Raw genomic sequence first — 25,596 nt, 5'->3', positions numbered from 1 at the left:
CGGTGTCCCCTAAAGGGGCAATGTTTTTGAAAGTTGTGGATTGTGAGGGCCAAATAAAAGATGGCCAATTTATTGCAGAAATTCTCATCTCCACCATTGAGTTTGTGGGACCCCGCAAAGTTGTCCAAGTCATAACGGACAATGAAAAAAATTGTAGAGCTGCTGGTTTGTTGGTTGAGCAACGCTATAATCACATCTTTTAGACACCTTGTGCGGTACATTCACTCAATCTTATGCTACAAAGGATTGGGCAAAAAATAAAATGGATTAGAGATGTGTATGCAGAGGCTGAGGACATCCAGATGTTCATCACAAACCACCACATGTCTCAAGGGATTTTTAGAACCTATTCAAATTTGGAGCTTGAAGGTAAGTGAAATAGTAATTTAATTTTACATTTTCTGATTTTTTTTAATTTTCAATGTTCATAATATCATTGTGTAAGCTATATTGTGTATTCTTCTTTAAATTTTGGCTTCATTTTTTAATCATTTGGCATTATTCAATAATTTGTGTTATAGGTTGCTGAGACCCGTTTTGCATCAAACACAATCGTCTTAAGACGACTTGTGAAAGTTAGAGTGGCACTATGCAATATGGTGATCAGCACCAATTGGATTGTATGGAAGCAGAGTAGCACTGAGAGATTGAACTTGAACTTGAACCAGTTTGGATGGAGAGATTGAACTTGATTCATTTTTTAGCTGAAGAATGAAAACCCAACTAGTTGATTAAGTGAATTCATCCAAGATTCACCATTGTGCTTCATTGATTGGATATATTAAAGGATATTTGTTTAATCTAATTTTTGAGCAAATTTTATATTTTTGAAGGCTGCTATAGTACCTGTCGCTGAAAGAGGAATAAACACTTTCCAACTGTATAATCTCCCTTGGAAGGCACTACTTGTGAGTTTGGTGATTTTCTAATGTGAATATTAGCATTTAACAAATGTAAGGTGTTGTAATGAGAGATGCATAAAATATTTGATGTTTATTGCATGGTTTCTTTTAATGTATAACATATTAGTTGCTACCATTATTGTATCTTTCCATTAAATATCAACAAGGGTTCTATTGGCCAATTGTTTGTGAAATTGTCAATGAAAGGTTGATGCATGACAACTATTTGTTAAAATGTCCATGAATTGTTCAATGCCTGTAAATGTTTGTAAATATGTGATAGCATAGCTCTGAGACTCGCCTGGACTCGGCGAGTCCCAAGCTGGGTGACCCTAGGCGAGTCCCAGGGGCCTGGACTCGAACTCGTCTGAGTCTAGAGTGAGACTCACCAAGATCCGAGACTCGTAGACTTGGCTCGGACTTGGTGAGTCTTGATTCCTAGACTCAGTCAGAATCAATTATCTTTTTTAAATATAAAAAGTTAACAAAAATAGACATTTTTTTCAAAAAACATTTGCATACAAAAACCTAAAATGTCCCTAAAAAGATCATTTTGCTCTGTTCACTCTCTTTTCTCTTTTCTCTATTTCCCTGCACTCCTATCGTTGGGTTTTTCTCACATCTAACACCTTGTGCAACTTATCATTGCTACCTCTCAAACCCATTAGCATCTCCACTCCCAAACCCCCACTACTTAGTGGGACCTACCTTAGACGCCTTTGTAGGAGCGATGCAGGCTCCTTTGAGCCATAGACTTCTAGTTATTGTTTTGATATTTGTTTGGAACATTTGATGTCATGGATTTCATATTCCATGAGTTTTGTATACATTTGACAATATTTAAATATCTAAGTGTGTTATTTCCTTCAACTAAAACTTGCATTTATAATTATGTGATTGATGTATAATTGTGTATGTGATCAAATTAGCTTCTACTTGATGATGTTATTGTGTCTTAAGGTTTATTTAATAAAGGGTGCATGAAACAAGTTTTAAATTCTTAAAAATCTCTAAATTTCTTGGGTTTTTCACTTGTCAGGTTTTTGTTGAGTTTGTACCAAGTTTATTGCTGAGTCTCGAGTTGAGTCACCCTCGCTGAGTTCAAGTCTCATTTCTATGTGTGATAGTTGCAATTGTTCCCAAGTACTTAATTTAGAAATATTAATTGGTTCAATGTTCTACCAACTGTTTGACTGTAATGTCCCCTTCTCAACAATGAACAGTGCAGTTGGTCGTTAGCCTATTCCAGAGGGCCGTAGGCTAGTCAAGAGCAAAACTTAGGGTTTCCTATTTTCTAGGACTCCTTGATGATTGCAAGGGTGTTTTTGAGGGAGTTTGCCAGTTTGGATTCTGGATTCCTTCTAGGTTTTCAGAGAGCTTCGGGATGACTCGACATGCATCTGCATTGGGTGACTTTTTTCAAACTTACTATTTTTAGTAAGTATGGCTGCTTCTCAAAATGTGGTCAAAATCACTTTGGAAACACTTAGTATTTTAGCAATATGCTATTTATAGTAAGTACTATTTATGGCAGTATTATTTTTGGCAAGGTCCTATGTTCCAACTCAGATGACTATTTTTAGCAATGCAGTTCAATACTTTGGCCTCAGCTTAATATTGGCAGTTGTCAGTAGTTGAAGAAGGTATATTTTAATGGTTAAGGCTTATATTTATTTTATTTAGACTTGGACGACTTGGAGAGGAGAAATAATATTTTTATCCTAACTTCATAGTGGGGTGCCAAAATGCAATTTAATTTTATGACAAAATCAATGATATTTTATAAAGCCTAATGTTTATCAAAAGTGGCGACTAGGGGTGGAAAGGAGTTGGGCGCCAAATGCCAAGGAGATGAAATGAAAGTCATTTGAATTTGGGCGTCATTTGAGTTGGAGTTGAATTTGAATTTGGTATGATGTGAGGCTATAAATAAGGGCCTTGGGCTCTCATTTTTCATCCCTGAATTTTTGCAACAAAATGCTGCCGAAATTTCGATTGATTGCTTCGAGGAATGCATACCTCCTAGCTGGTTCTTGGCTTCTTGCTTGAAAGATAGCAACTAGTTCAAATTGAGGATTGTTCTTTACACTGAAGAACAGAAGGAATTCATTGTAGTAGGGCTATAAATAAGGGCCTTGGGCTCTCATTTTCTCATCCATAAATATTTGCAACGAAGTGCTGCCGAAATTTCGATTGATTGCTTCGGAATGCATACCTCCTAGCTGGTTCTTGGCTTCTTGCTTGAAAGATAGCAACCAGTTGAGATTGAGGATTGTTCTTTACAATGAAGAACAGATGGAATTCATTGTAGTAGGGTCATTTGATGTTTTCTGATGTGTTTTGGTGTGTTTGTGAATTTTCAGGTTGTCGGTTGGTTGTAGAGCTAAAGTGGTTTTTTCATCATAAGTCTTAAGAGGAATTTTGTGTGCTTCTAGGTATTTTCTCTATCTTTTTGTAATATCCCCACACTTTTTTTTGATTAATTTCTAGTTACAACACAACAAGAACTCGTTAAGGTTAGGAAATAAAAAATACAATAATGCTGAAATTGTAACCCTTCCACTTTCTGATCACCAAGTGCCCAATATGGGAAGGTGAGAGCATACAGTGTTGAGGGGATCGTTAGCTCAATAAACTACTAGAAATGATAATTCTAATACAATGTTGGGTGGTGTTGTGCATTGCACACGCTCCTTGTTGCCGACAGGGTCCCCCTTCCCTTTTTTTTTCTTTTTTTTGAGCCTTTCATCTTTGCCCTGTTGAGTTTCGCGCAGAACGTCTCGCGTCCTTTCGAGCAAGCCCGCAACCGGTCCGTGAAGTGATGATGTTGAAAGAAAAGAGCCGATGATTCCAGTAGGCTATTCTAGCCCTCGGGCACGAATACTAAGAGATTGTTCAAAATTGTGAAATCGTCTTGGATAGGCGTAAGGTGATAGAAGTTGGCGAAGCCCGCCAAGCAAAGAGCAGCGTGTCTGAAGGTCGCATGACGACCCAAAATTGTCATTTCCGCGTAGGAGCAATGAGATAGATTGCATGAGGTTTTGTTTTTGCGGAGTTTACAAGATTTGAACGAATGACGATTTTCGATAGCTGGAGAAGGAGCGAATTTCGTTGCAAAATGCCAAAGACCTCCAAACTCGCCCAAGTCCCCAAGCTCGCACAAAATGAGAGAAATTTCAAAGGCTTGCAAAATCGCCCAGGGGGCCGAATTTCGGACCCTGGGGACAAAAGGAGAGAAATTTCAAAATTGACAAAATGTGCCAAAGCTCCGAAAATTACCTCTAAGTTTGCAAAACCCCCCCCAAGGTCCGAATTTCACTTAAGTTGTCTAATTTCGGACCCTGGGGCCGAAATTTCAAAATTTGTTAAGTTGCAAAAGGTGCCTTAAAGTCCGAAATTTCTTTAAGTTCGCAAAAGGCGTTCAAAGCTCCGAAAATTACCTCTAAGTTTGCAAAACCCCCCCCAAGGTCCGAATTTGACTTAAGTTGTCTAATTTCGGACCCTAGGGCCAAAATTTCAAAATTTGTTAGGTTGCAAAAGGTGCCTTAAGGTCCGAAATTTCTTTAAGTTCGCAAAAGGCGTTGAAAACTCCGAAATTTCTTCAAGTCGCCAAAAGGCGTGAAAACTCCGAAGTTCGCAAAAGGCGTTCAAAGCTCTGAAATTTCAAGGTTTAAAAATCACAAAAGGTGCCTTAGGGTCCGAAATTGGTTAAGTCGCCAAAAAACGTGAAAGCCTCGAAAATCACAAAAGGCATGAAAGGTCCGAAAAAAATAAAGAGTCGAAGTCCTTCAAGGTAAAACGCAGTTTAGGCTCCAAAAACCTCCATTCCACCGAAGTCGCAAGCTAGAGTGTAGCCACGAAGAAGCAAGGGCAATTCTGGCAAAAACCCCGAATGCTCCGAAGTCTCCCATTTCTCCAAAAATCACTGCGCAGAAAGTAAAGTAGGCGATAAACGTGGAGGCACCTGAAGTTCGCGTAGGGTTTTGAAAGGCAGAGCCAATTTCGGGCGATTTGCATCCAAGGTAAAACGTTGACATAAACCCTTCCAGGCGTCCAAGTTCAAATTGCCATTTCGCCTAAAGTGAAAATCGCTTAGTCTAAAACTCGACATTGCAAATTCTTTTCCAATCCAAACCGCGAAAATTTGAATTAGAGAGATAACCGTTGGAATTCAGAATTTGCAGAACTATCCATTCATCTTTGCGCAACAAGTCGGGCAATTTCTCGCCATCCATTTTTCATCAGGTAAGTATGCTTTGTCTCTCTTGATCATGTGAAATGTTTTTTAAATTGGACGCATGCCTGTGCAAAATTGACTAGAGTGCTTAAGTCTTCAAAATTCGCATCTTTTTCCGACTATTAAAGCATCATTCAAAGTAGTCGAAAATTAGAATTTGCTCCTAAGATTTGACAAGAAATTGCATTTTTTTTAAACTTAGGAGAATTTTTCGAGCTTTGTCCCTTTTGAAAATTAATCCAGAAAGTGCTTAAATATAACTTCACGATCGAAAGCTTCATGAATAAATGTTTTGCTCAATCAAGCTCTCAGCTAGCAATATCACTTTGTTTCCAATTTAAATTTTGAATTAATCCTTGAATGCTGGAGTATCCTCTATCTAACCCGCCTTACTTCTTTTGTATTGCCTCGTAATCCGCATCTGGCTGTGCAGGATAAATGCCTAAATCGGCGATAGAATCATCAAAGACGCCTGCTACAGCCGAGACATCGCAAGCATCCAAATCAGATATCCCACGCAAAGTTGAAAGGATGAAGTACCAGTATCAAAGAGGGGGATTGAGGGAGTCAAAAGTTCAGAGCGTCTGGGACAATGTCGATGATACCAACCTAGGCCATATTGACATCCAGGACTTCAGGAATCGGGTCTTCTCCCCTAACGCATATGGCAAGCCTAGACAGATGGTAGAAAGTGGCATCGCCCAAGCGGCGAGATTTCCTCCAACAGTACAAAACTATGAATTAGTGGTAGAGGCTGCCCGACATTATCAGCTAGGTTCCAGATTGGTGCTCCTCGAGAATATGACTCTCGCCAACTTCACTCCTAAGGCCATTGGCGACACATTCGACATTCCCTTCCCAAACAATCCCACGGCCACGACTATAGATGAAGCATAGGGGGCATATGATATGAATCCGGCCAGATGCAGAACACTGATCAACGAAGAGTGGTACAAGGAGAGAAGGCTTCCAAGCGCCAGAATTGGGAAAAAGACCCCAAGAAGTGACTTTCATAATGAGCATGGGGATATGGTCACATTACTTAGCCGGGTTATGGGACTTCCTAAATCCAACTACTTTGAAGAGTGGATGTTTTATTTCACAGAGCAAGTCTTCGCTGGGAAGTCTAAGTTTGACTGGGCCCAAATTATAAGTGACAACATCCACGCTCAACTAATTGAACTCGAGAGCAAAAGGTACTTCACTATGACCTCTTACTTGGTCTACATGTTCGCCAAGAACCAGCCGCTGCCAGGTTTGATAATGAAAGGTGAAATCGGGAATGGGCCTGGTCAAGTAAAGGTCTATGATTGTTACCCGCAGCTGCACTACCAAGATATAGCTCAGAGAGAAAAGAGCAGCCTAGCTTATGCAATTGGCCAATATGAGCGCGTCAATGATGCCTTCACAATGCGCCTGGTCAGACTAATGCAGGGAGGATTACACATAAGGCTCTCAGAGCAAGCTACTATTCTAATACAGAGATACGGAGCCTGGTTCATCCAGTTCCCAAGGATCTCCTATATCTGAATAGCGGGCTTTGATGGTGCCCCTCTCCAACTTCCATGGTACCCAACCAACAAAATAGTTCTTATGGAGGTTGCAAAGCAGTCACGTCCGGCCGGCATCTTACTCAGAGAGCAAGCAGGCTGGATTCGCGTTCCCCATGATTATAGGCAACCAGGATGTCCATCTGAAGATCCCCACCCTAGCAGAGGAATCCCTCGCAGAGCTGGCCTCTTATGGCCTACAAGAGCATTTTCCGAGTAAATATTTCGATCACGATAATCTAGCAAAGAGAGCCTATGGCCGACGGTACAGAGCAAAGGAATCAATTGAAGACTATTGGAAGAATTGCTCTAATGACTATGAAGTCCGAAGGCGTGAATATTCCAGGCTGAGTGTGCAGCAGATGCGACTCTATGAATCTCGTCGGGTCCCAGATCAACTCACAGATTCAGGAAATTGCCTCCAGGTCCGAGAATTTGAGGTAGTAAGGCATCTTTGCGTTGATTGGTCACAAGACCCTATCACTGATTTTGAGGCAGTCATGGCAGCCCCAGCAAGATATACCGACCAATGGCTGCATCAACAGATTGAGAGACTAATTCACGAAGGAGTCCAGTTCACCTACCATCTAATGGGTAGCCTCGATTCTCAATCCTCCGAAGATGAGGGAACGTCCAGTGCACCCAGGGTAGAAATTGAAAATCCCAAGAAGACAAAGAATGCTAAGGCTTGCAGAGGGACTCGGACGTCCAAGAGAACAAGAAGGGAGAAGATTCCTATAAGGAGACCAGAGGTCACTTCATCGTCAAAGGACCCTAGTTCGTCCGAAGATGTAGTGGAATTAGATTATATACCTGCTCCACCTTCCCAGAGTGACATCGATGCATTTGGAGCTGATGTTCCTCTCGCACCCGACATGCTAGAAGCTGATCTAAGGGCCATTGAGTCAACCCAACCGGGTAACCAAAAAGAGGAAGGAGAGATTCCATCCATTCAAGGGATCAAAGTGCATGAACCCACCCAACAGAGCCGCCATGAATTGCTGCTCCATAATACAACCAAAGATGACTCTACCGTTGAAGGAGAGCAAAGGGCAGAGGAGACCCGCGAGCTCGAAAGGACTGAAGAGCAACCATCACATGAAGGCACCAGACAATTGTTTAGTGAAGTGGGAGAAAGTTCAGCTGCAAGTAAGGAACTTGGCACCTCCTCCACCCCTCCGGTATCAGAACAACTGCAAATTTGTAATGAGACGGCTGAAAACATCAAAGAACGGAGTGAAAATTTAACCATAGCGTCAGCCTAGACTGTACCTCAGGAATGGTTAATTGCCAAAGCCCAGCGCAAGGCCGCCACCAAACCACCTATCGACCTCAAGGACATATTCTCACGCATAGACCAAGCTAAAGCTAAGGGGAAGAAAAAGCCCAAGGCATATTTCAGAATGACTAAAGATGAGCAAAGGAACCATACTCTCCACATTGCCACCCTGCATGTAGACAAGCCAGCAGATCAGATCACACTGGCAGATTATAGCATCACAACCGTCCCCATTGGACGAGCCACTAAGGCACAGGAAAAGGAGGAATTCAAGGATTCAGTGCAGAACATACTCAGGCAACTTGAAGAGATAACAGCTGAGAAGGATATGTATCGGGCTTGTGCTGAGCAGGCCGAAGGGTACATCGATCAACTCTTGAGACCATTACACAATGCCTCCAAATCCCACATTCCCCCGACAACATTGGCACAGAGGACCACAACAGAATTTGAAAGAGTACGGGACACCGCAAGGGCTGTCAAGGAATGGATACAAGGCATCAGAAGAAGGGGAGAACGAATCCTTGAGGAAGTGAAGGAAATGGCTCGCCACCGAGAAACCACTTTGGTTAAGTTATTAGAGGTAAAGAGGGAATCCCTCTACATCCAGAAAGTGGCTGCCACTACTCTTCCCCTCATGAACGCTCTTTTTTGGACCCAGGCACAGATCCCTACACTCTCCGACATCCTGCACCCTCATGGTATCGGCATTTTCAAAGAATGGTACTGGACTATCAACATGAAGAATGATGCGAAGGAAATCATTGATAGAGAACACAATGCATGCGAGGTAATTTTGAAAACCATGCAGGAACTTGGCAAGATAATCCTCCGATCAATGGTTTCGGGATGGGTAAATGACCAATCTGATGAAGTGATACCGCCAGACTGGGAGGAAAGATTGGGAACAAATAAGATCACTTATTCCACTAAGGACCTAGGCTTTGCCGGTCAATTCCACTCGGATATGTTGTGCTTTGAGCGTAATCGTTCCAGTTGGCAAGATGGTCTGAAGCAGGTAGACCAATACCTTGAAGGCATGCAATATAAAATTCGCCATCCTCCTATGCCTCCATTCAGTCTGCTTTTCCAATTATGTATCAGGTTCCAGGAGTATGTTCGTGAGGAACGTGCACCAGATCAAGATCTCTGGCGGGAATATTTGCATGAAGAAAGTCAATTTTTGATAAAAGGATTTGAAACTAGAAAAGAAAAAGTGCTTTCCTAAAAATGCACCTTTTTCCTTTTTAAATTTTGAAAAGTGCACTTTTGGCCAAAAGGGTCATATTTGACTTTCAAGTCAACTAAAATGTAAAACTTTATGAATGCACCTTTTTGGATAATTTTGGATGAGTTTTAATTATCCTTTTTGGGTAGTTATTGCTCATTTTGGGGTGGTTGTTGATATTTGCCTCCCATTTATGGGTATGGGCAGCCATGTTTTATGGATGAATCTGGGCCATTTGTTTAGATTAGATCTGGGCCATTCATCCAATTTTGGAGCCTATTTAAAGGGGACTGGTTTTCCCTCATTTTGTAAGAAGTTCTTGAATTGTTGCAAAAGCTCTAGCAAAATTTATAGGATTTAATGCAAAGTTAAGACTGTTTCCAAATTTCCTTGTGAGTGCATTGTCTCCTTCTTCATTAATTTAGAAATTTTTCAATATAGCATTTTCAAACAAACATCCGACAGAATCCTCACAATTCACACCATTAGGGAATGGCTGATCGCCTTTCTCTCTGCATGGTTAGTCTGAACCTTTCATATGCTTAGTTCGGTTATTGAATGCTCACTATGAATGTAAAAGTTCTAATGTTGTAGTTGATAACATGAAAATCCTATTTTCCTTTGAAGATTGCACTAGATTTATGCAAGTATTGTGCTTAAATAGCTGGTGATGCTTAGTCTAGTTATTTGGAGGTGTCCGTCTGTTTACTGAATCTGCTATCTTAGTTAAAATTTATATTTCATGTATCTCTCTCTCCCTATCCTTCCCTCCTTTTCCCCCTTTTTTTTTATCAAAAGAATCCGCAGTCCCATTGAAAACAGTATCAACTCAACTGAAAACATTTGATAAGAAAGACCATAAAGATTCCAGGGAACTCATCTATCAATCGCCTATCTCACTGTAAGTCCCCCTTGTGTTTCCAGCATAAACACATCAAACCCCTGAGCAATCCTGCAATCAAGACCTGACAATCAAAACCTTGAGGTCGTCCCCTTTGATCAAACAAAAAACAGCATTAGGGATTTCCTTATCTCAAGAGAGGATAGGATACTCAGTGAGTACATTCTATTATGCGTTGGCCGGATGAACTCGCAAGTTCAACGATTTTAGACACGTCAAAAGGTGGCAAGCCAACCCCTTCCACTTTTCAGCGGGATAATGAGAATACTGAAAAATCACTTGGCGGTAAATCAACCAAGGACAAGCTAGAAACTGAAATAGCAATCACTCAACCGCTTATCCAGCGGGAGGACTAGAAATGAAATTACAAATCAACTCTACCGCTTATGCAGCAGGAGGACAGTACTACAATATTCAAAGTAGGCGGCAAGCCAGCCTCTTCCACTTATGTAGTGGGACTAAGAGCAATAATCCAATTAGATAGTTGTTAGTACTACTAGCTAGCTTTACAATGCACAATATGGATTGCAAATTAAGAGAAATCACTATTCCAAAGATAGGCGGCAAGGCCAACCTCTTCCACTTTGCAGTGGGTCTAGGAAAGATCAATAGAAATTGTTGTTAGTACTACTACCAGCATTACAATATGAATCATAGAAGATAAGAATGAAGAACCAACAGCTGCAAACAATTACCAAGATCTTTCTCTCCACACCAAAGAACCCACACACCCCTAAACCAACTCCACACAAGAAGACACTCCAAAACAAAAAATCTCTAAATCTGATATACTCCCACCACGCTGAAAACACACAGACCAGCAACACCAAATCCCACTAAAACACTCACAACTCACCCAACTCTTAACCAAATGACATGAAACTGAAAGCATATGATCACTAGGAGGTAGGTGATCAATCCTAGGGCAACAAACACGGCAAACTGACCCCAATAATTTATGCACGCATCCCAAAGCACTCAGCCACATGGTATGGTCAGCTAGGGTACGATTTTGCAAATATAAAATCCCAGACACCATTTTAGACTCTACAGACTCACCAAATGAATTGCCCAAACCACAAAAAAGAGATAGGAGAAATACCCAGAATGAGAAAAGTGACACACTGAGACTTGCAACCAAGAGTTTACTTCAACACACTCCGCGACCAGCAACAAGAACACTTAGAAATCCACACAAATATTCACCACATTGAGTCCAATCTGCTCCTTTGGATGAGACACAGTCATACATTTAGCTAGGCGCTATCTCTCAAGCACGAAATTGAGGCACTAGGAGGTATGCATTCCTCGAAATAAGAGTCTGACAGCATTTTGGCAACACTTCGTTATCAAAGCAATAATGGATACCAAAAACAAGAGCCCAACACTCTTATTTATAACTTTTTGAAGCTCCAAATTCAAATTCAACTCCCTCCACATTGCCATGAAATGAAATGAAATTACATCCAATTTGGATGCCCAAGCAAAAATAATATTTGCCTTATTTTTAAATCATGTATTCTCTGCCAAAGGGACGCCCACTTAAGTCAAAAATAATTCTTAATTCTTCAAATTGACCCCCTTAAGGTAGCAAATATGCTTTATGAAACATTCATAAGTGAGATATAGCGTCCAAGGAAATAAAGTGAATTTTTTCATAAAACTAACATATTTCTTTCTAAGGCATCCATCATGCCTTAAAAATAATTCACTTGTAAATTTTTTTTTTCAAGCATAAATCGCCCAAAATGAGCTCCAAAAATGCTGGAAGACAAACAGCTCAAACTGATTTCCCAAAAATTGCCATCTAAACTGGCTTGTTGAACCCCTGCTAAAAATAGCACTTACTAAAAATAGTAAGTGTTTCCAAAGTGATTTTAACCACATTTTGAGCAGTCGTCGCAACTTACTAAAAATAGTAAGTCGGGAAAAGTCTTCGGATTCGTTTGCATGTCACACCATCGCGAGGCTCTCTGAAAACCTAGAAAAACCCAGAATAATAAGTTGTCCTTGCCCCCACTTACTAAAAAAAGTAAGTTTGGAAAAGTCCTCAGATTCAGTTGCATGTCACACCATCGTGAAGCTCTCTGAAAACCCAAAAGGAATCAGAATTAGAAAAGTGAAATTCCAACATGCAAGCCACCAAAACTGCCAAAGCATCCTCCTAGAAAATAGGAAAACCTAATTTTTGCCTCTGATTGACCAACGGGTCTCGGAATTGGCCAACAGTCCCCAAAACCAACTAGAGTGGAAAAGGGGACATTACACTTTTCCTATGGATTGGGCGATGCATTTTGCAAGTCTGTAGAGATTAATTTGGAGTCTTGAATTTTATATTGTAAATCGCCCCCCTTGGCTGGTCGTACCATGTGGCTGAATGCTTTGGGAAGCATGCATTAATCATTTGGGTCAGCTTGCAATCGTTTATTGTTCTAGGCTTGGACGCCTACCTCCTAGGAGTCATTTGCATTCAGTTTCATGTCATTCCATCAAGTTTTGATGAAGTTATGAGTGTTTTAGTGTGGTTAGAAGTTGCTGGCTGTGTTATTTAGCTTGCTGGAAAAGTATGTCAGATTTTGAAATTTGGAGTGTGAGGTTGTTTTTGGGGGTAGTTGGTCTTTTGTAGCTTGTGGAGTGCATTAAACATTATTTGTAGCTTTGGACAGGGATATCTTTTGATCTGAAAATCCATCATATGTATTGTAAAGATGATTAGTAGTACTGTTGTCCTCATTTTTGTTTCCAAAAATGAAGGACCACTACATGAAATTTTTGTGAAAAAATGAAAAAAAATTACTCTGTGGCACGCTTCCCGAGGTAGAATTTCGACTAATCCTTGGACTAGCTTAATCCTCAGTCCATTCTCGAATTGTGTTTCGAATTTCGTCAAATTCTAGGTTCGTTTGCTATGTCTTTCCTTCAATTTCGGGTTTTAAAATCCCGACTGCAGGTGGAGAATTTTCTTCAAACTGCAAGTTTTAATGATATTCATTGTTTTGATTGTTGTAGGGGAATTTTTAGCTTATTACATGTCTGCTTTTATTAAAAGATGTTACTTGTAATTTGTTTTAAATTTCCCTTTCTTGTTTTTGTCTTTTTTATTGTTTTTTGGTCTTGTTTAGTTAAAATAGGGATTTTTGGGCTCAATTACAAGTAAACTTGCAGTTTGTTCAAAAAACCCCTACTTTAATGGTTTTTGCATGTAATAGGGATTTTAAATCCCCATTACATATGTGCAAGTATTTCTAACTTGTTGTAGGGATTTTATTTCCCTTTTACAAGTAATTAAAACTTGTATTCCTCTCCAAAAAAACCTGATTTGCCTTGCAAGTGCATTTTTTGACAATTTTAAACTTGTCATTTGTCTAAAAAAATCCGATTTTGGCTTGGCAAGTGAAAAAGTAAAAATAAAACTTTTCATTTGTCCAAAAAATCCTGATTTTGGCTTGTAAGTGGAAAAAGTGAAATTGAAACTTGTTATTCTCCCCCCAAAACCCGATTTTCATTCCCTTGTGAAAAATCGAACTTGTCTTTCATTCCAAAAAACCCGAAATGCAAGGAAAAACGGTTTTTGACCATTTCAAGGCAATTTTTGGAAGGTGTTTTGGCTTGCATCCTATTCTCATGCATTCTTGGACATCTTTCATCCCAAATGGAGGTTGCATTGACTGGCTTTTTGCCTTAGATCAGCAGTCATGTTTTTCTTTAATGCCACATTTTAGTGGATTAAATCTCCAACAAGCTGCAATCTCCTAAAACGTTTTGCCCTCTCTTACCTATGCGTGGAGTTTGAGAAGAGTTTTAAGCTATTTAATGATGCCATTGAAGATGCAAATGATGGCCACGTTTTTCTCCACGTGATTCCTTTGGCTACGTTTTGCAAACACTTGTCATCATTTCTTCAACTCCTCCTTAGGTGTTTTGTTCCAATCCTCTTGGTTGTGCTCTCTCATTGGCATTTTGGTCCTCCAAATTCGGGATTGCTGCTACATTTATCAATTTGGGGCATTTTTGCAAAAACGTGATAAGAGTTTGGCATTACGGATTGCTTCTATTTATCGGTTTTCCTTCTTCTTTCCAAGAATTGGTTGCATTTCTTGAAGAGGCTTTTGCATTTTCAAGAGAGGTATGGTTTCTTTCCTTTCTTTCCTTCATTTTATTATTTTCTTGCTTTCTTAATTTCCTTTCTTACTTGCATTTTTGGCATGTGTTGTTCTTCCCCCAAAAATCGGTTTTTGTGAGAGAAATCTTCCCCTTGGTATACAATTTTCAAATTGCATTGTTCTTCTCAAAATTCCCTCTTTACTTGTATTCGGGATTTTTAATCTCGATTACAAGTTCGCTGGAAATTCTTGTTCTTCCCCTACGATTAACGAATTTACAATTTTTGGTTGAAATTCCAAGTTGAAAAGTGTGAAATACCCCTCCCTTGCAAATTCGGGTTTTGAAAACCGGATTACATGTTGAAGAGTTCTTCCCATTTTCATGAAAATGACTTTCCCGGATTTTCCCAATCCTATCCATTCATGTTCCCCATATCCGTACTTTCCATTTCCGTCATTTTCCGCAAGTCAAAATCTCATTTTTCGTCCATTTCTCCATTTTTGAATTTACAAGTGTACTTGTATTCGGGTTTTAAAACCCCGATTGCATGTATGTCCTTTCCAACTTGTACACTTGCGAAAATTCTCCCAAGATCCGAAATTGGTCAAAGTCAAGATTTTCCCTTTTCTACATATTTCCCCTCTTCCTCTCACAAAATCGTGAAATTCAAGAATCAAAGTTTTAGCCATTTGGAGAAGGAAGAATGATATTTGTAGCTGACTATGATATTGCCTTAACTCTTTTAAGTCTTCATCACAGTATTCCAAGTTCACAATCAATGTCAAATTTGTCGGTATCTCCAACTCCAAAGAAGATGAAATACAAATATGACAAATACCAGAACGAGCTTGCACCTTCCTAGGTTTCTTCTCCTTTGGATCGCATCAGAGACACGAAAATAGGGCACATTTATATGTCGGAATTCGTCAAAAGGGTAGAAGATCCACAGGATAATAATTTGCAGAGGCTGTTGGACAGCCATATCCATCATGCATCTTCCTTCCCGGTGGCTGCCCTAGAACCTGAGTTCGTTCTTGCATGCACCCATCATTTTGACAAGGAATCAAGAGTCATCAAAAATGATGATGGCGAAGCTATAATCCGTCTTGATACAAATATGATCGAGAAGGTCTTCAGAATACCTCCTACACCTGTTTATATGGAAATCTCCAAAAACAAGTGCAGCGGAGTATTACATAAAGAGGGAAAAAGATTGCAAGCGACAAATCAATAGGTGGATCCAAGAGCCATGAGCCTCCTTCTCGAGGTGGGCAAAGTTGTACCGCTGCGATTTCAAATGGGAGATAGGAGACACCATAACCCTTCTCAGCAGGATGATCGGCTTTGAGCATTCCAATGTCTTTGAGCCATGGATGTACCAGTTTATCATGTTCATACGGCAATCTCATCACATTTCATGGGGAGAAGTCATCAGTGAGGCTTTGTGCAAACAACTTGCAGCAGTTCCTACCACCATGACCTTCTTCATGAATTCATATTTGGTATACTTAGCAACATCACTTAGACACTTTCCAGGTCTTTCTACCAAGGGTGATCGCTCACTTATACCAGTATGGGAATATTATGACCAGTTGCCATTCAGACCCAGCAGACTACATTTCAGAATAGTCCAAGATGCATTCTTCGGATATTTCATGTGTCAGTTTGACAGAAATCTCAGGAACAAGAGAGTATCAGATGAGGCATGGGACAAGGTGTGCGAGTATGGATGCTTGTTTCTGCAATTTCCCACCTTTAGCTATATAAGGATCGGATGCTATGATGGTCAGCCATACATGCTTCCCAGATACCCAACTGATAAGATCATTCTTATGGAATTGGGAAGATAGATCATGGCTGTCCACACTTTTCAGTCTGCTAAGCACAAGGTTGGAATGGGGATCTCTACCACAAACCCATTGAAAATTGGCCGGTACTCCCTTGTCACATCTGTGAAGGCTAAAGCCATGGAGACTGAATTGCAGGAAATCAAGCTTAAAAGGTTTAAACCTAGAGCTGATTTTGATTATAGGGGTATGAAGGAGAAGATCAAGAAATCCTTTGTGCATGTTCATCGCATTGAAGACATTTGGGTAGATCTCCGCACAGAAGCCGAAGTCCTCAAGATGGATTACTGCAGGCTCATTGTTGAGCAAATTGTCGATTTGAACTTGGCGGATATCCCACAAGGGATGATTGATGACGGGCATATACGTGATCCTGAATACACTTCACGAAGGGTTGAGGAAGCTCCACTTCCTTTGATCCAATGGTCACACAAGGAGTGCATCTCCATCCTTGACAGATTTCAGCCTATCTTGGCCAACACTAACGCATGGCTGAAAGTAATGCTATTAGACTTATAAAAACCAAGGTTGGTAAAGAAGATGATTCTACGAGGCCTCTTGGATGGAAATCTGAGATTCAGATTGACAACAAGGAGGGTGCTTCATCTTCGGGCACAAGGATCAAGTTACGAGTCAGTCGTGCAGTAGTGCTTCCTCCTGAGGAGACGACTGTTTGTGGGAAGGAAAAATCACGATTCCATGTACAGGTAATTGATCTGGATAATCCAGAAGAGGGGCAGCAGTTTGATGATGCTCCTAAGTCTCCAGTTTCAGACTCGCCTCATGAGGTCATTCTTCCAGTTTCCATTGAGACACCTCTTTCTCCTGCTGATTTGCTTGTGGATGAGTCTCCTCATAATGCAATTCCTATTCCAGCATACGAGCCATCTCTTGGTCATCAACAAGAGACTATGTTGAAAGTTCTTGAGCATAATCCTGCTTGCATCCAGTCATCAGAAATTGATACTTCCACTTCTGGTTTTGAAACATTCATGAGGCAATCTTCATGCCCATTGGTAACTGAGCAAACCGTGGTCGCTGTCCAAATAGATATTCCTCCCAGGATGACCACGGTGATACAAACAGAAACTGCTTCTCCTTTGCCTACGGCTACTACTGGAAGAAAGTTGATGACTTTGCCTCCATGGCTTAGTTCTTTCACCTCGGAAAGGAAGAAGCAAGAAATCTCACCTGATGCCTTTGATTACCAGCAACTCAAATAGTCCAGATCCAAAGTTGCTAAGAAGGCCAAGACTATCTCTAGGGTAACTGTTGATAGCAAAAAGATGAAAGTAACTGAAATTGTGGAACCTATTGCAGATAAGCCACTTGATGAAATGTCAGCTGCTGATTATAAGGTTACAAGGATAGAGTTGGGCAAGCAAACGCATGAGGTCATTAAACATGATGCTCGGTTTTTTGTTGCTTCACTGGTGCAAAGGTGTGATGAGCTTCTAGCAAAGAAAGACAAGCTAGAAGAGGAAAACCGACAACTTATGGCAGCCATTCATAAAATCACAAAACCTGCTGCTGAAGGGAGTAACTCCATAGGTTCTTCTGGTTCCCAAGAATCGATTCGTGGAGTGGAAAGGGCTGCTCAAAAGGTACAAGCACTGGATTCCTGGGTTGATCAACTTCATGATCAATGTGTACAAGTAATAAAAGACATTTTTCAAATAATGTCTAAACTAGAGACCATTGAGGAGAAACTGGATCAGACTTCTAACACTTTCAAAAAGAATCTGGAAAGTGTTGAGAAAAGTCTGACAATCTGGCGTACCATGCCCCAACAACAGCTTAGTATTTTGCAGGAGCATGCCATCATCTCTTCCAGGGTCATGTACTTGGAATTTGAAGAACTCTTGGAAAACAAGACCCTTGTTCTTAAATCCCTCATTGAGGAGATCGATGATGCAAGGAGATTCCGAGGTGAAGTTTACCGAGATATTGTCTCACATTGTGAAAGGGTCTCTTGCAACATAGTAAGTCAAGATGGAGAGCTGATTCCAGAAGAAGAAGTTCTTGTTGATTTACAGATGAGGATTCATAATGAATGGAGGAGCGAACAATTCTCAGCAGCTTCGATTCAAGCATTGATGAAACACCAAGCCTTTCTGCATGAAATCCAGTCTATCCTGGATAAAAACAATTCCGCGCTCCTCCGCTGTCACAACACTATTGTGAAGACTATGGTTGTTGCCAAGAACACCCATGAACCGAATCCCGAGGAACTACAAGCGAGCATCCAGAAATTTCAAGGATTTGTGTCTTCACAAAATGCAACTTAAGTGTTTTTCAATACTTTGTTGAATTTTGCCTCTTTGGAATCTTTAGTTGTAATTTAGTTTTGACAAGTTACATGTAAAAGTATTTTTTGTAAAATGCAAGTTACGCATTACTTGCACTTTTGTAATTACATGTAAGGTAACTACAAGTTGTGTCCGATTAGGACTGTAGTTGGAATAAGTCTTAGTTAGTTATTGAAGTCTCAGTTAGTTATTGAATGAGTTTTGGTGGTTGAGAGAATCTCTCAAGTTAGTTAGGATTCTCCCACCTTTTTTTCAAGGCTCCTCTTCTATAAATACTTGAGGGCTCTATTGTAATATTTATCTTTTGGGAAAGCAAGCAAAAACTTTGCCAAATTTACAGCAAGAAGTCTTTGAGCTTATGTATGTGAATTGAAGGTTTTGAAGAATAATCAAGAAGGATTACTCAAGTTTTGAGTCTTTGAGCTAAATGTTTGAGTTTGAATCTTTTTATTTCTTCTATGCAAAGTGTTTCTAAAGGAGCTTAGTCCAATCTGATTTGATGTCTTTGAGCTGCAAGTAGAGAAGATTAATTAAAATAGGAAAATCTCTAGAAGGAGCAGCAAGTCTTTGAGCTTGCATCTATTCTTGAGGAAAAATTACTGTTTGATAAGAAATAGCAGCAAGTCTTTGAGCTTGCATTAGTTCTTGTCTTTGTGTTGAAAGAATAGATTATTCCAGTCTTTGAGCTATTATCTTTTATTCGTTGTAAAATTTAGTATAGCAAAGGGTAGATAGGACTTCCAATAGTCAAGTCTTTGAGCTTGATATTGCTGTCCCATCCCGAAGGAAGTGACGGAAGTCTTTGCGCTTTCAGGAAACTTCATTTCCTTTCTCTCATTTCACTTGAAAGTAGTTACTACTGTTCATATTCAATCGCTATCCTTTTTTGTGAAGAGAAAAGGATATTGTCTTTCTTGAATAAAGAAGGAAGACTGCTGTACCATCCTGTTTTTATTTCAGTTTTAGTTAGATAGGGGGAGCCTTCCCTTAATTAGGAGAGTTTTTACTCGTGTGTTGTGGTTGAAACCACAATTTTGTATATTTCCCCAAGTGTACAAAATTTTCAACCAACAAGTACTAACAACTATCTTATTTTTGGATTGTATCACATCCCCCACTGAGTAAGTGGAGGAGGCTAGATTTGTCGCATATCTTATTTCATTGTACTTCTATCCTCCTGCTGAATAAGCGGTTGAGTAGATTGTTATTATCATTTTCAGTCCTCCCACTGAATAAGTGGTTGAGTGATTGTCTTTTTACTTCAATTATTTGGATTTTGTAATTGGCTGGTTACACCACCAAATTGTGATTTAGTTCCAATTTTCTCTATGCCGCTGGAAAGTGGAAGTGGCTGGTTCAACTGCCAATTTGTATTGCTCTCTTCATTTTATTATGCTAACGCTAATGAGTGAATGTATTGTGTGAAAAAATTGAAAAAAAAACTAAGGGGGACCTTTCAGTGGTATCAGAGTTGGTTTTCTTACCAGCCTGTGCATTCAATTGATCAAAGATCTCCATAAGTGATTGAGAAGTCCGTTACTACAACATAGAGCAAAAGAGACAACAGTATTAGATTCCAGCAGTGCCGGTTGAAGAGACTTTTTCAAAGGTACTAAGAAACAAAGAAATAGTAGTTGACACAATGGCAGAGAGAACGACAGAACAGAATGAGACCCCTGATGCTAGAGCACCAGAACAGAAAGAAAGTTTGATGCCATGATGGATATGATGTCACAATTGTTGGCCAAGCTTAATCAAAATGCTAGTGGGACTCCTAACCAACCCACTAATGGCCATGAAGCTACCACTTCTAACACTCCTGGAGGAAATGGAAGCAACCAAGGGAGTAATCAAGGAGGTCCTAATGGCGGAATTCCTGGAGGATCAGTCTCTAAGCCTTTGCAACCTGTCTTCATACCGAAGGAAGCACCACAACCTGAAATTGAGATACCTACAATTGATGAAGTGAGGAATAGTTACATGGAGTATGCTTCTCTTCCTACTGAGATTCGGGATATCCTCACCTTGGATCAGTTCATGAACCAAAAGAAGAAGAGAGGTGGAAGATATGATAGTCGTCCTTATGCTCCAAGAGACTATCAACAAGCCCTTGGAAAGGTGTCTCTAGCCCACTTTGACGGGAATGATAAGTGTTCTGCTAGATCGTGGGTTCAGAAGCTAGACAATTATTTGTCCCTAAGACCAATGCCGGAGGAAGATGCTATTAAGTTTGCCACTATACATTTGGACAGAGCTGCTCATGAGTGGTGGTATTACGGTTTGGTCACTCTTGGCCATGGTCTTATTGTCACTTACAATGAGTTCACCAACAAGTTCATTGAGAGGTTCGACACAAAGGATCCTGAGGTGAAGTTCCGTGAGTTTGCACAGCTGAAACAACAAGGATCATTGGACACCTGCATCGCTGATTTCCAAAGACTCGCTGTGATGGTGCCAAACATCACGAAGAAGAGATTTGTGGTCCATTTTACTGAAGGTTTGGAGGATCCATTGAAGGGTTGGGTGAAGTCGTTTGATCTAACAACGTTGAATGAAGCTATCAAAAAATCAAGAAGCATGGAGTTGGCTGCCCCTAAGTCCAAATTTCAGTCCAAGCCTCTCCCCTATTGAAAGGACAAGAAGAAATTTTCAAATCAGTCCAAGACGTTTCCCTCTAGGATGAATCTGTGCTACTCTTGCAAGGAACCATGGGCCCCGGGTCACAAGTGTTATGGAAAGGGCAATGCGCACTGTATGGAAGCCTATTCTGCTGATGGATCAGATTCTGAAAATTCAGAACAACAGACTGATATGGGAGAAAGTGAGTACGAAGAGGTTCCAGAAGAGGTTGAAGATGGCCATGAAGATAGGGGTGTAGTTGCTCAACTTTCCAATCTCCACAAAAATGAAGCATTTAGAGTTCGAGGAGTGCTTGGAGAGAACCAAGTTATTGCTCATATTGACACATGAGCAACTCACAATTTCATAGAAGAAAAGGATTGTTGCAAAGAGAGGCCTTGTAACTGATGAGGTTGAAGAATTCAATGTAATGGTGGCAGATGGTTCTACAATCTCTTGCAACCGGATGGTCTCTAATATGTCTTTGAAGTTGGGAAACTATGAAGTCAAGGATGACTTCTTTGTGGTTAGTATTGGAGGAACTGATGATGCAGTGCTTGGCATACAATAGCTGCAATCTCTTGGAGAGATCACTCTCAATCTGCAAACAATGGAGTTGAAGTTTATGTCTGAAGGGAAGAGTGGTGTTAAGAGGGATGTCTAATGGAGGCCCTCGAATTGTCTTTGAAGAGGATGGAGAGGCTGATCCATCATGATCAGGTGGAATGGGCAACGAAATGCATGATCATGCCATCCAATCCGATAGAAGAGAAGAGACACTATCCTCTCGATATTCAAGAGTTGATCACTAAGAGGAGTAAGGTCTTTGATAGTCCACCCCCTGGGAGACCTCCTGAGAGAGGGATTGAACATATAATTGAACTAGAGGAAGGAGCTAAGCCGGTCATCACTACTCCAAAGCGGTATCCCAAGAAACAAAAGAATGAGATAGAGATAGCTATCAAGGAATTGTTGGATATGGGATACATCCGGCCAAGTAAGAGCCCCTTTACTTCTGCAGTGGTTCTAGTGAAGAAGAAGGATGGGACCATGCGCATGTGCTTGGATTATCAAACTCTTAATCAAAAAATTATCAAAAATCGGTACCCCATACCCAAGATTGATGTCCCTTTTTCTGCTCTAATTTGTTTTGGGGATTGTTGGCCAATTCCAAGACCCATTGGTCAATCGAACGCAGAATTAGGGTTTCCTATTTTTCTAGGAGGATGTTTTGGCATTTTTGGTGGCTTGCATGTTGGAATTTCACAGTTATGATTTTGGATTCCTTCTAGGTTTTCAGAGAGCTTCGCAATGGTGCGACATGCAACTAAATCTGAGGACTTTTCTGAACTTACTATTTTTAGTAAGTGGGCATGAGGACAACTTATTTTTCTGGGTTTTCAGAGAGCCTCGCGATGGTGTGACATGCAAATGAATCCGAAGACTTTTCCGGACTTTTTTTAGTAAGTTGTGACGGTTGTTTAGAATGTGGTTAAAATGCATTTGGACACACTTACTATTTTTAGCAATATGCTATTTTTAGTAAGTGCAATTTTTAGCAGCGTTTCAACAGGTCAGTTCAGATGGCTATTTCTGGCAGGTTAGTTTGAGCAGTTGGTCTTCTTGCATTTTTGGAGCTATTTTGGCAAGTCTGATCTTATGTTGGGCGACTTCATGGTTGAGGAAAAATATTTTATAAGTGAATTATTTATAAGGTATGATGGACACCATAGAAAGAAATAAGTTAATTTTATTAAATAAATCACTTTATTACCTTGGACGCTATAACTCACTTTATTGATATTTTTATGAAATATATTTGCTATCTTGAGGGGGTCGATTTGTTGGAAAATATTGTTTAAAGTTGGATTATAACTTAGGCAATATGGACGATTTATTAAAAGGATTGCTTAAGTTATATTAAAGTCATTTTCTCAATTATATGTTGGGCACTCACATTATGTGTTTTTTGCATTTTAATAAAGTGTCTTGTCTAGGCAAAATGGGACAACTTGGTGAAAGGGATGAAATGAAATGCAAATTAAAGTGAATTTGAATGTCATTGTTTAGTCCGACATTGGAGGGAAAAGGAGGTTCGATTTGGGAGAAGGTTATAAATAAGTGCCTTGGCCTTCAATTGAGACTATCTTTGAGCAAATATTATAACGAAGTGTTGTCAAAATGCAGAGTGAAGCTTCGAGGAACGCTTACCTCCTAGCCATTGCTTGATTTCTTGCTTGCAATATAGCAACTAGTCGAGCCAAAGCCTTCTCTTCATCCAAGAGGAGTGGATTGAAGATAACGTTGCAGTTTTCAGTATTGTTTTCTGATCTTTGGAAGTGTTTTAGAGTGTCTAGGTTGTTCGTGTGGTGTGCTGAAAAAGGTTTTTGTTCGTAAGTCTGTGTTATTCTTCTCGTTCTAGGTATTTGCGCTATCTCTCTGTCTGGTTTAGGCAATTCATTTTGTGAGTTTATAGAGCTTAAATTGGTGTCTTGGATTTTATTTTAGCAAATCACCCCCTTAGCTAGTTGTACCATGTCGCTGAGTGCTTTGGGATGCGTGCATAGTTTATTTAGGTAAGTTTGATGTAGTTTGTTGTTCTAGGTTTGATCGCCTACCTTATTGGAGTCATATGATTTCAGTCTCATGTCATTCGGTTAAGAATTGAGAGTCGTGAGTGTTTTAGTGGGATTTGCTGTTGCTGGTCTGTGTGTTTTCAACGTGCTAAAAGTTTATCAGATTTTGAGATTTCTGAGTTTGGAATGTTTTTCTTGTGTGGAGAGTCCCTTGTACCTTGTGGAGCTGATTGAGCAATATGTGCAACTGTATCGAGTGATTTACCTTTGTTGCAGACATGATAATTATTGTAATGTTGAATAGTAGTACTATCACAAGTAATATTTGGAATTGCTCTTCATTTCCCACTGAACAAGTGGAAGAGGTTGGCTTGCCGCCTATATCCTATTTTGTATTACTGTCCTCTCGCTGCATAAGCGATAGAGTTGATTGTTAATTTCATTCCCAATCCTCCCGCTGGATAAACGATTCAGTGATTGTTATTTCAGTTTCTTGGCTTGTCCTTGGCCGGTTTACCACCAGGTGATTTCTTTAGTTTTCTGTAACCCGCTGTATAAGCGAAAGAGGCTGGCTTGCCGCCCAAGCATTGTAATATTTCCATTTATTTGAAGCTAACGATCCCCTCAACACCGTATGCCCTCACCTTCCCATATTGGGCATTTGGTGATCAGAAAGTGGAAGGGTTACAATTTCAGCATTATTGTATCTTGATTTCCTAACCCTAACGGATTCTTGTTATGATTGTAACTGGAAATGAATTAAAAAAATTGTGGGATATTACAATGGTATCTGAGCTGGTTTTCCTGCCAACCTGTGTGTTCAGTTGATCAGAGCACAAGTTCTCCCTGCCATCTTGTTGGGTCGTGGTTTTTTGGTTGCATATCAGAGTTTGGAAGAATGTCTACCACATATAAGTCTATGTGTGAGTTAATGCAAGGATTGATCAATTTGATGAAGGATCCAAATATTAGAAGGGGGTTGGTAAAGGTTCTTGCAAAATCCAAACATAAGGAAGAGTTTGAAAATAATATCTTTAATACAAAGAAAAATGATGGAGTTGGTGCTTTGACACATAACTTTGAGACAGTGCTTCATAAGACTCTTTGGTGATGCATGCACCTACCATTGATGAGGTTGTCATTCAAGAAGACAAATCAATATTTGAAGTTGTGCATGATGAACCCCTTAATGTTTCTTATGGAGCTAGTGATGGTGTTGAATGCACTCATGTGCTTCCAAAGGAAGAGCAAATGAAGATTGAAGAAGATACTGTCATTGAGATTACAAAACCAGCTATGATAGATCAGCCACAAGGAGATCTGAATTCTTTTAGTTCCCCTCTAATTGAGTCTAGCATTGTTTCATTACCTTCACCTCATCCTGGCAAAGAGTCAAACCATAGTTTGGGATTTGTTGAGTATGATGATGCTCACCAATTAGCTAAAAATGATGATGAGACAAGCTTTGAAGAGGAGGTACATGAGGCTTGGGGCAGCCATGGAATCATTGCTGGGTGGTATGACAAAGATTCTAATTTTAATATTCATCATAGCAGCTTGGAAAATCAGTTTGTGGTTTCCAATGATAACCCATTGTTTGAGATGGGTATGAGAAGACATATGCCAATCCACATTTTGAGTGGGAAGGTGGAACATCACTTAGCTCTAGCATTGCTCTTGGTGAAAATGACAATGTGTGGAAACCAAGAGAAGGCTCAAGATTTAAGTTGGATGATACTTGGAGCTATTGTGTGCACTTTTTAACTGAACAAAGTAATCAGCCTTTTAGCATTTGGGATCCAGGTGTGAAGGCAGGTAAGGACGACGAGGAAACATGTGGGATAAATTTCCCTTTGATCTTGTTGAGGCTCAACAAACAGATTGCGTTGTAGAGCTAGACGACCATATGGTTCTTGATGATGGAAAGTTTAAAGAGGTTCTAAAATACAAATTTGATTAACCTATTCATGAAGTTGGTGGTAAGCAAAAACTTGAAGATTTAGTAGAATCTGATCCTCTTTATGATATTGAGCAATTGCAGCTA

At 40.0% G+C, this 25,596-nt stretch overlaps 1 protein-coding gene across 1 annotated transcript in view; it reads right to left on the bottom strand.

Annotated features, from left to right (window-relative positions):
• Positions 1–25,596, bottom strand: part of LOC131061662 (uncharacterized) — a 265,563-nt gene that overhangs the window by 5,470 nt on the left and 234,497 nt on the right. The window lies entirely within an intron of this gene.

The sequence above is a fragment of the Cryptomeria japonica genome, chromosome 7 (genome assembly GCF_030272615.1).
Source record: "Cryptomeria japonica chromosome 7, Sugi_1.0, whole genome shotgun sequence".
NCBI classification, from domain to species: Eukaryota; Viridiplantae; Streptophyta; class Pinopsida; order Cupressales; family Cupressaceae; genus Cryptomeria; species Cryptomeria japonica.
This window is presented reverse-complemented; position numbering and strand designations above follow the sequence as displayed.